A 12,168-nucleotide genomic window follows, 5' to 3' on the forward strand; every position below is an offset into this window, starting at 1 on the left:
AGAGGTCAGACATCGGAAGGATCCTGGACATGTAAAGAGGAATGACCGTGAGCAAACTTTTGGTTCTGTGGTTGCATCCGTACTTTCCTTCAATTAGAGTAGAATCCAAGGGAGACGAAAACGATTATTCCCATCCCGGGATTGTTATACATAGGATTTTACGAAACAAGCAACGTGGTGCGCTGCGTTATACAGAAAGTATTGTGATATTTCATTGTAAATGTAATGATATTTTTCATTAAATTCAGCGCTCTACACGTAAAATACTAATTACCACGAATATAAAATACAAATTTATGGCGAAAATATTTATGGGTGACATTAACAACAGGTGTTTCCAATATGGCCTCTAATTACCTTGTACAGTCTTTTGGAAAAATGGCTGCAGCTGCTGATGATAGGAGACTGCAGCAGTACGTTATTTTTATCGTATGGTGGGTCCTCTTCCGAGGGCAATTATTGAGTTCGTGATCAACTCTCATTATTGGGGTTGGAAATTCAATAAGGCTTAACGTCAGACAAGCCATATGGAGCGCACTTACTTCAAATGTTTTTCGAATATACATATATACATACACACACACATATATATATATATATACACATGATATACTGCCAGTTATATTGTCTGGTTAGTAACATTTCTTTCCCACTCGTATAAGTTTTTCACATAGAATGTGTTTCCCTCGTCTTCTTCACTGGCAGTGTGTTTCAAAACACTCGTGGTAGACAGATTGTGCGAAAGCTTTTAAATTATGACGCAAAGAGTGTACAAAAATTATAAACGTGTAAGCAGATTATAATTGAAATTTCACGAATATAGGTATTACTATTTCATAGGTTTCGTACGATTTTTTTTAGAATTTCGAAGGCTTTTACTAGATTCCGTATGCTAACTAAAAATTCTGGTGAACTTAATCATATTTTACGGGGTTGTCTTAAAATTCTTGGGTTTCAATAGGGTTTCACAAATTTCACCAGTATTCCAAAGAATAAACTAGTAATTGGTGTTTGCAGAATTGACTGTATTCAAGCTTTTACCTAATAATAACAAAAGATTTTTGAAATATTGAAGAATTTTATCACACGATTTTATTGCTGCTTTATACAACTGCATGGTATTTTAGGATCGCAAAACAACTATACAGAGATTTCATAGTAACTCAAAAGTCCGTATTTACTATTGGAATATTTTTGTACTATTTTTAGCCTGCATTTTAAGCAACCAGTAAAGCAGAAGAAATTGAGATTTGAACGTGTAGTCAATTCTAAATACTGTAAATTGTCCAAAATTTACTGAACTAAAGTGCCCGTTGTTTCAAATGCTGATTAAAGAACTTTACACTTGGCAGCGTAAAATGTGAATTAATTTTTGAAGTAATGTAATAAGGTGAGCAGTTTCAATCTGCTCATTTACGAAATTTTAATAAACCGCCAGGGTTCCATTATCAACTTAAGAAGAAAACGAGGTTAAGGTTAGTAACGTTATTGTAACGAAATATAAGGTTGTTTTTATAGTTTATTAAATCTTAGACATTCCTGAAGTTGATAAGTAACAATTTTTCCTGAACATCCGTCATTGCAGTAACCTTACTAACTTCAACCTCGTGAAATAAATCCAAAATTTCATTCAAATCATGTCGATTTAATTGATAAACTCGATTTTCTATACGTATTTGGAATGATGGTAGAGGCAAAACTGAAAAATGGTGCATTATACACGGGTGTGTATGGCGTAAAGTCTTACTCGATTTCGGATTCAAAACATAATTCTAGAATATCGTACAACGGGCAATTCATAGATCTTCGTCATTCTATTTTTGCCAAATGCTGTAATGAATATGCGGCGATCGAATGCAGAAATCGTATTTGAAATTCAAGAATCGGATCTGAGAGAGGTTCTAATTTCCCATCACATGATTCGCGATTTTAATAAACGATGAGTCTACTGTGCCATTGGACAACTTTCCTTGTTTGAGATATTCAAAAATATCTTCAACTCTGATAATTTCGTGAATGTACAGGCTCGTAAAAAAAAAAAGAAAATAAATAAAAGAACACACCGCGAAAACAGAAAAAGTATGACGAGTGATAATTACCTGTAAACAATTCGCGCTTGTTAATAAACGATCAGCGTCATACGTTGTCGTTTTCGAAACGTCCTGTAGTGCGATATTATCTTAATAGCCCTTCGTCGGCGTATTAATTCTTGCTACCCTTCTAATCGCGGATTTAAGAGCCGGAGATTAAGCAGCAGAAGCTTTACCCGTCTGTGATGAACCTCCGCTATAGAAACTCACATGCTGTCATGCCACCTAGAATCATCCACGTGCGAGACTCCTGCGCGTTTCCATGGCTACGAAGCAAGTTGGCTGCGGTCGACGCCGATCCGCATCGGTCGCTGCCCGTCGTCGGACGTCCGACAGAAGTCAGTGCACGCGGTGACGCCTCCACGAGAAGACCTGTGTCGCAATTCGATTCTTGGTCCCCGTCGAGTTTGTCCGCCTCGAAGTACGCGATAGTACAGTAAAGTGACGGGAGGAAAAGTCCTCGTCTCTCAGGTGCCGCGTATTCTTACAGTCACTTCCGTGGGAAGGATGAAGTAACGGACAGGGAAGATATCGAGTAACTAGGAAACTGGGCAAAAGGGTTGAAGAAGGTAAGTGTCACGGTGCATTTATGAGTGTTCAGTGCTGGTAGGGAACCACTCATTTTCACTTATCGGATTTCCCCGCACGTTTTGGAGAGACTGTCAACGTTGCGGGCGCGTTTTTCCCCCTGTGTCGGACTTGGTGGAATCGTGTTTCGGAAACCTGACTCTGATTGTAATCTTTAAAGTTTTCGGAAAGTGGAAGGAAGGGCGTGGAATCCCACGTAGTTAGAGAGGGATGAACACAGGCTTATCCCCCCCAAAGAAAGGGCTTCCGAACACCGCTCTCGCTGAGCGGAAGAAGGGTGAAAAAACCGTCTACAGACACCCAGCCGTCGCGATGCTCTCGATTTCGTTCGCGAGTAAACTGATACCCGAAACATGAGTATTGACGTCGCTTTCTGTCACATATTCGGAGTGTATGCCACCTATACGATATGCATAAGTAGTCCTGTTGGCTTTGTTCGCCGGGTTAAGGTCGTAGCCTTGATCGGTGGTGAAAGTATCTGCTGAAAAATGCGTAGGCATCGGCATACGCATGTATACAAAACACGAAAGGTTGATCAATGATCATACGTGACATTTTCTTATAGTTTCTTATTTTCAACGTCTTGTATATACAAGTCTGACTTCTATGCCGGACCATCAATGTAACATTTGAATCGAGAGATTTATATCCTGATTCGTCGACGAACGTCTTCCTCCGCAGATACCAGATCTATACTTGTGAACAGCCATGAGTCTGTATATTTCTTCTTCTTCTTTCTCTTCTTTTTGCTACCGTTTTTCCTTCCGTTCACTACATAAATTACTTCTTTCCGGCCAGCCGAGTCCGGCTTGCACCCCCGCGTTCAACTCCCGTATACATTCGTCATATGATATTTCGAACAGAGTATCCTTTATATTAACGTCTGCGGGGTTGGTGGGTATAATAAGTCTTACATTCTCACGATTGTTGGGTTGGGAAAGCTCGAGGCAGCTACTTTCTGACGGGGGCGAAAAAGTTGGTCTGGTGGGTTTTTCGCGAGAGTGACGAGTGGAGAAGAGAGGAGAAGATTAAGGAGAAAAGGAGCCTTCTCTTTACCTGATTTGACTGACAGAATATTCCCACATAGATTTTTACGAAATCAGGAATCTGTTATAATAGAGGATTAGGAATTAACGAAGTGCCGATCGACTTCTAAATATGTACATAAATATGCCGTCGTGACGCCTTAAGTCGGACTCCTCTTTTTTTGACTGACAAAACCATAGCAACGCGTAACGGGGAGCAGCGTAATATCAACACCCAAACAACAACCAACAACACGAAGAATAAAAAAGAACATGAAAAAGCCAAATGGAAAAAAATAGGAGGCGGAAACCACAAAAAAGCCTTCTGACCTAACAGAAAGTCTTGATAAATGCGACAGTGGCTCGCCGTTGTCGTTAATTACTCGGACTTGGCACCCACATTTACATTATACGTGTGCAGTGTCCATTAGGATAAATCAGAGGCTCAAACGAGGCAGTGTTCTTTGGGACTATTACTCTCAGGCTCAACAATAACTTATGGATACTATGTGGATATCATAATATTATGTGCTCGCAGTGGTTTTCTCGGCAGTCTAAGTGTTATATGTGAAAAACGACTCAATCATTCTTCAAATGATTATATTACCAAATTGCTGGCACTCGAAAGTGTTATTTAAAGTGGCATATTGAACAATCGCTAGTAAATAAGCAACGCGTGCCAGCATCTGGTATTGCAAAGCGATTTACTGTTCTATTTTTCGAGCAAGAAATTTTTTTATCCAGTAAAATAGAATAGCTTATCTATAGCTAATACTAATCGACTGGCCTACTTCTCATCACGTCTTCTTTCTGTTTACGGTCTTTCCCAACTCACACGTTTCTTCGTACTTCAATAATGTCTCGGGATTTTACGGAATTCGTTTTTTACATCGTAATTTAATTTAGTAAAGTAGCATTTCGAACACGACGATACAGTTTCTGGCCTAGTCTGCGACAGTAATATTTTTTATCTCTCTCTTCACTCTCATTTTACTTAACCTTGTGGAAAATAATCCCTTGACTTCTGAAAAGAGTAGATAACATGCGGCTCGACATGGCCAGCTCAATATATATTAAGCTTTCCATCGAATTCGAGGAAAACGGTTTTTCGTGAAGTTGGCAGCCGGCGCCGTTCCTCAACTGCCGAGCGGTTCTATTTTTGAGAAAAAATGATACCCTCGTCGGTATACAACCTTTTCACACGCTGCAATCTATATATAAAACATCGGTTGTTTTTGCTGGATATGCTTGAGGTCCGTATAATTTATTTTGGGTCAACCCGTTCGACCCAGTAATCAAATCTCGGCGCGGTTAGTATAATGTAATTGTCAATCATTATGGTATAGAATACGGTAACAAGAACAGCTCGCTTTTGATGACTGAGTGTTGTCAGCAAAGAGTAACTTTTTCTCACACGTTTCTTTCGTACACGTTTTCTACGTATTTGTTTTGTTTCACTAAGGCTTGGACGCCACACGCTGAACCCTGTTGGCTCCGTATACGTTTTATATCCTATCGTTCATGGATTAGTGTCAATACATACCCCAGCTGTACCAAGTCCCGTTCTTGTCCATTGCATCGTAACTAGAAAATTGGTACGCACCATTTTTTTTCTCTCGAATCAAGGGATCGCGCGTTGTAAGGATTGCGTAGGTTCTACGTAGATTTGCATGCTTGGTGCGTACGACATGTGTACCTTGTGTCCACGTATAAGGGTTTGAGAATGGAAAGACGCGAAGAACAGTGCAGGCTTTATTGTCAGTCTGCAACACACACTTACTTTTTCTCACTCTTAAGGTGACAGGCTAACAAAAATCTAAAATATTACACGTACCATAAAAAAAAAAAAAAAAACAACGCGAGGGCAGAGATGTCGTCCTGAGATATTATTATCACCGTGAAGACCCCGTATTCACCGACCATTGAAGAGAATGATAATTTACCGCCTTAGCTGTATGTGCAAATCTGGCTAGAAAGATTTTTTCATCTTTCGTTATACCGAAGCAAGGTTTTAGTCACAATTTCATGCTATTTCAGTTTCCAAGTTTCCAAAATTAAGTTTTGTAACACTAAGAAAGCAACCCACTGAAACAAATCGCTATTCAACGACTTCAGGATGTATTTAAAAGAGATGATAATATTTTGTTTTGTAGTGATTGACTGCAATTCAGACGGTTTTATGAAGCTGAAAAATAATGAATTTCTTGAGAAATTCGTGAATAATATAACGTGACGGCCTTAAACTTAACATAAGTTTGAAGAATTTATATGACAAGTCAGACGTGTGACACTGAAAAATTACTTGAGTTGATTGAAATCTCGAAAAAATATATATAGCTGAGCCAGAAAAACTAATCGATTAATCGATGCTGGAAGGTTACCATCATATCCATTACGACCCATTCAGCTATTCTATTGTGGTCACCGAAATACTATAATCTTTGTTAAAAAAAAATTAACGGTCTCGTTTGGAAAACCAGTTCTGCGAGAAATGATCAATTCTTGGATGGGTTGATAAATTCAAATTTGAAATGCCTCCTTATGTTATAATTTTATTTGATGACATGACTGTAGAACTGTTATTCACTTTAACTATCGAATCTACACAGTAACATAATAACAATGAAGTCGACTAATATTATACTTATATGACCGACTTAAAATTTTCCAACTATGTATAAAATAAATAATTCAACGACAATAAAACATGATCATCCCTTGACTTTCAGTGTTACTTTCGAATAGAAACGTTGTTTTTTTTATAATTTTTTTCAAAAATCAGTTGGGTGTGTGCGCAGACAGAGCAATAACTGAATTCTGGCTACAGACAATGCAGTTTTTCAGATCTGCTTTTCCGGGTGGCTCCGCTTCTATGTGCTGTAATAATCATGAGATTCAATTGAAGACATTTACACGAATGATGCACGCTAAAGCGACTAAACGATAGTATTAAATTTAGCAATTAACCGGTCATAACGGGAACTATAGATAGGCCTTGAGATTAACTTACGAACGAAATAACCGGCTCGCTTCAATCCATTGTTGGAAATGATTCAGATGGATGCCAAATTTCTTTTTCCTTACAGATTAATACGTTTTCATCAATGGTGCTTATCGTGTTTCGCAATTCTGCCGATTCTCAGGAATGTTCCGAACGATAAGGTTAACCAAGTGTTAAAAATTTTATTCATATTCATAGATTGGAAGATGTTCAATGAACGTATTCAAAACTTGACAAGATAAGCATCACCTACTGAACACTGCAAAATTACTTCGGTTTTCATCTCGCATCTCGTTGGCACAGAATACATCGTGGTATTTTTTCTTCAGTGCCAGATCAGCAGCAGCAGACGAGTCTTTTCCGAAAGATATTTATTTATATTCAAGGTGAAATTCACTTCGTCGAAGGAAATTAAGTCAGCAAATATCAGTATCAATGCCTGGGTTGGCTGCATTACAGCTAAACATCTCTGGCTTCGTCATCTGAGGCATTACCTCTTCATCTTGACTGTTGCAGCAGTACTACAATTCACACCCACGAACCGGCTCATTGTATCAACAAAACCCATCGTCATATCAACAATATCATAGTTCAGTTATATACAGCGCTCTATGAGTCGGGCATACCGTTCTCATCTAAGTTAGAGAGAAAGATGTACGTGCGGCTAATTTAGAATACCCCACTTAGCGATGACCACATCAGCTTACCCATGGAAAAAGAAGCTCTGTTCCAGAAGCGTCCAGTGCGTTTCTTTACTCCCAAGGATTTCCATGCAGGGAAATTATTCAATACATGATTGGTTTGTAAATCTCGGCGCTGCAATTATTGCCCCACATACTAATCAATCGTAAACAAATCAGAATCATCTACGATCAGTCAACCATGGACTCCTGTCAACTATAAAATTTGATTCCCGAACGGAGAAATACAGAACAATATCGGCGATACCACATCAACCGTCCAAAATCCATCAGTTCAAAAAGATTATTCGGATTCACTCTGTTATAAAACACGGACTTGACCCGTTTCGTACATTTAGTGATCAATGTTAATATTGTAAAGATAAAATCTGAGCGAATTGTGGGATCCATAGACATAGAACATGGACTGCGCATTCAAGCCGAAAATTGCTCAGCCCATGAAAAGAGATAAAGCTACACGCGGTTAATTCTGTTTCTTTCTAACCGGAAACGTCACTCTCATATTGAGAACCCCTGGTGAGATTTTGTTCGAAAATGAGTAGAAAAAAGACATTGAGTGTTCAGTACAGAAAATGTATTTTTATAATTACATTCACCTCATCAAACAGCAGTTTTTTTCCTTTGTTCATTATATTAATTAATTATTAATTTTAACGTGTTTAAAGACGTGAACTTAACCTCGCGTTGTGATATTCCATCTACTTATGAAACAATCTTGGAGGTTATTTATTTTTTTGCAGTTAGAAAGTCTTCTGTATAGTTTATAAACTCTGGCGAAATATATTACAATAATTCTTAAATAAAACTGGTCTGCAAAAAAACACTTTTTTTTCTCCTTATTATTATGTGTAATTATAGTAGATTTGATGCTCTTGAATCGAAATATAGTAATAAAAAATATGTACCACGCATACCTTTCATGTCATGTTTTTTCAAACAAAACGTTATTTTGTTCACAAATTATAATTGAACTCTCATGATAGCCACGATATTTATAAAAAAAAGTTATGAAGTTAGAAAGATTAAACATTAAAATCGTCAGAAAATCTATCTACTGATATAATTTTCCTTATTTTGTAGTTTTCTTTCTTTGAGTATTGCGCGACATGAAGTCACAACGAGAACTGCGCAGGGGCATGCATTGGTGTAAAAACAACATTAGGCGATATCATTTTTTCTCTTTCTATCAGTTCGAACTCGTTTTCTATGTACAGATACTATTTAAATAGATTAAAATAGTGTAAATGCGAAAACAAAACACAACTAATTCTGAACTTTGAACAATGAAAGATATCATATCATGTAATACATAAGTGACAGAAAAATATGGAAAGCAGGTATAGATTTAGCTCGTTAAAACCTTCATATCAATAATATTTTTCATTTTTGAAGAAGAATTTCGTTGCAGATCTGTGTAATCATCGTCGTATACACTGGTCGTATACGACTACGATCTACAATAATAAGGATAGCCGTGGGTTCACTTGACGGTGATACATTACTGAGCCATCGACCAACGACCAATTAAACGCTTAGAAAATGACAGCCATTGCCCGTGTGTGTTTCCTTCTCTCTCACTTTTGGCGTTATCACAGGCAGTATAGGACGTATAGACAGTACACAGTCTATGCTCTATGTCTCTAGTGGGATCTAGCTGCTTCAACTGCCAGATCATTTCATGCTCAAATTTGAGGCTTGAGATCTGAACGGATGCTGGCATTATAGTAGTTATACTTAGTTTTCCAAGCCCACTTGATCAATAGCTTTACTCGACTAACGTTTCAGATATTTACATTACCAATATTTCCTTTCAGTTAGACTGCAAAAATTTATATTTACCTCATTACATTATCTCTCTGTGTGGTTTTTCCAGCACTTGTTGGCTTGGCTAGGAACCTACCTTTAGGGTCAATCGCAGGCAGTGATCGCTCTGATGGGTTGTCCCCCTGGGCCTCTCTTGATAGGGGGGTCCACAAGGCTCCGTTTGGGTCCTCCGTTGTGCGTTATCTTTATTAGTGATTTCTCTCACGTACTATCTCACACACAACACTTGCTTTACGCAGATGACCTCCGGATATAAATATTCAATGTGCTGTTAGTGAGGTTCCAGAGCTATTAGGCGGTTGAATATAGATGTTTCGGCGGTGCACAACTGGTCGTGTAACAAACCACTCAGCCTGTGACAGGCATATAGAGACACCTGTTAGCAATTACAGTGACAGTATCACAATGAGATATATACCAACAGACTGACGAAGTCAGGTAGATTCTCAGTTACCATAAAAACGAATCAAGTATAGAATACAACTGTTTCCGAGAGTCGTGCGATGCTTTGTCAGCCTACTCGGCCCAGAGCCGCGATCTGGACTAGTACTATTGTCGGGTATCGTTTGAAAATCTTTTAATTATGTCTAAGTAAACTCAGCCTACTTCAATTCAATTAGGGTGCATTAATTGAACAGATAAAGTTGATTATACGTCCAGATCTGCTTATACTCTGTATGTATAATGCGTATCTCTGAAGTTACGAAATTGGAATAACTGATCTTCGATTTTAGCTACGACCTCTCTACTTTCTTCTAATCGTACACTTCTTTGTTTCTTGTCCATTTTACCCACCGCTTTTAGATTACATATTTTATAACTGATTGTGATATTAGAACTCACGTGACATACTTACTTAACGGTCCATGATTCTTAGTAGTTCGCTTTTTACCACAAGGCTTAATTTTATTACTCTTGCATCGATAACTCTCGATAGTACCTCTATCTCTTTCTCCGGGTTTGCATGTAACTTTAGGCTTTCTATCGACAGTTCGCTCTCGTGGGTTCCGCAGGTCGATGCAGTCTCCAATCTGATGTATTGTGCCCTTCGTCAATTTGCCGCCTCTCAACGTTTATTTTTCGCCCCTTACGTGAGCACCTGCTCACTGTTCTTGTCTTTCCGCTATTCAATTACTGTTGCGTCGCGTATAGTCACGTTTCTGGAGTGCTTGTAATGTTTAATTAAAGCGTCCTTCGAACTGTTCTGTCCGGCTTATCTGTGGTACGGCCAAAGATAAGCACATCATCCCTTACCGTCCGAAGCTAGGATGACTGTGTGCCAGGGATCCGACGATCTTTTTTTTTCAGCTCATTGTTCTTTGTTGTGATCCGTTCCGGTACCCCTGACTATTTTCGGACCCTCTTGACTGCCCGTACTGATTCTTCTGCTGGGCCAGCCAAGCGTAGGAAAGGTAAGTTCCTCATTTCCCGTTTTACTACCGAGGCCTATAAAAGGTATTTGGAGGCCTTTTTTTCGATGGGAGTTCTTCAATTGTGGTAGTCGCTTACCTCTATTTTTGCTTAGAATCACCTGTACTCAGTGTTTAAAATGTTCTCTTCGTCAACATCTGTTTGATGTGTAGTACTCCCGAACAGTTACTCTTTAACGCTCACTTTTCAACGAAATGTAATAGGATACGGTAGAATGTGTTTCTACCGACTGAGAAAAAACATAGAATGGATTTTTACCTGGGCATTCGACATATTACGCGAGTAGTATAATTGTAGACTAAGAGAAGGGGCGAAGTCCAAAAAAAGCAATTTTCAAACAATTTTAAGCTGTCAAATAATGCGAAAAAATCTATTATTGAAGCCTCTGGAGCTCTAAGCTTTTTTATATCATGTAAAGAAAAGCGAGCGTAGTGAAGTGGTAGTTCGTTGGTTCCTACCGGGTGGCAAGAACAGTTCATGACTCAAATCATGGTGGTGCGTCGTGGTAGGTATATACATACATACCGGGACAATCTTTTGAAACTTGAAAATCAACCGCGCATGCGCGACTTTTATCGGCTGTTCGTGCAGGATGGCCATCTCGAGTTTCAGCTGTCAAACTGTTTCTGCCGGCGATGTAGTTGATACGAATTTTCGAGGTTAGAATCTCAAATAATTGAGCTAGTGACTCGGAAAGGTTTGGAAAACATTTGTTATTGGGTCGGAAAGTTGATTTTTCAAAGAACGGTTGCAATTTAATGCTTATGCTCTTTGAAAATTTAAACGGACACATTTTGTCTACGTTGGCTCCCTGCATCAGGGACAAGAATATTGCTGCAGGAAGATTTCGCCGACCAAAGAGATTGAATTATTTGGCGTATGCGCAGTTGAGTTTCAACTTTCAAGAGATTGTCCCGGTATAGCTTTTGCTAATTGTAAGTAGTGCTGGACGCAGCAAGCGTAAGAGACTGAAGTTAATAACGTTCACGTAACGAAACACAGAGGGGAAAATCATTGTTTTAAAATTTTATAGCGACTTTAAAGTAGTCGAGTTTCCAAAATATGTATACATTTTTTCTCATTATAATGTACTGCATTTCAGACATTCCTGAGCTTGTGAAATACTGATTTTATACAAACGTGAATCATTACAATAACGTTACCAACTTTAGCTTCATGCAGGCGCAGCAGCACAGGGCTGATATCGCTTGGGATGTTACATTACGGGTGAAGCATCTAGTAGTAATCATCATAATCAACTAAAAATAATGTATCCAGAGAATTATACTTAAAATGAAATATTTGCAAACTTAATGCAAAATGATATACTTTATAGAATAGTATACTAAATTAAAAGAAAAAAATTATTAGTAGCTAATTTTTCAGGAAGATTTGCACTCTTGCGCGTAAAATAGGGGTGATTTTTCATATCGAAGATAAATAGAGTTTAAGGGCGAATATTTCATCAATCGTTAGCTGCGATTACATAAAGTAAGACGCGGAAACAG

At 38.4% G+C, this 12,168-nt stretch overlaps 1 protein-coding gene across 2 annotated transcripts in view; it reads left to right on the top strand.

The window, feature by feature from the left end:
- Positions 1-2,431: 2,431 nt before the first annotated feature.
- Positions 2,432-12,168, top strand: part of LOC107223306 (protein rhomboid) — a 125,540-nt gene continuing 115,803 nt past the window's right edge. For both annotated transcript variants that reach the window (XM_046740149.1, XM_046740150.1), the window contains exon 1: positions 2,432-2,659. The gene's annotated coding sequence lies outside the window, so the exon portion shown is untranslated. The remainder of the gene's footprint in view (positions 2,660-12,168) is intronic.

Source organism: Neodiprion lecontei, chromosome 5 (assembly GCF_021901455.1).
Source record: "Neodiprion lecontei isolate iyNeoLeco1 chromosome 5, iyNeoLeco1.1, whole genome shotgun sequence".
Classification (NCBI taxonomy): domain Eukaryota; kingdom Metazoa; phylum Arthropoda; class Insecta; order Hymenoptera; family Diprionidae; genus Neodiprion; species Neodiprion lecontei.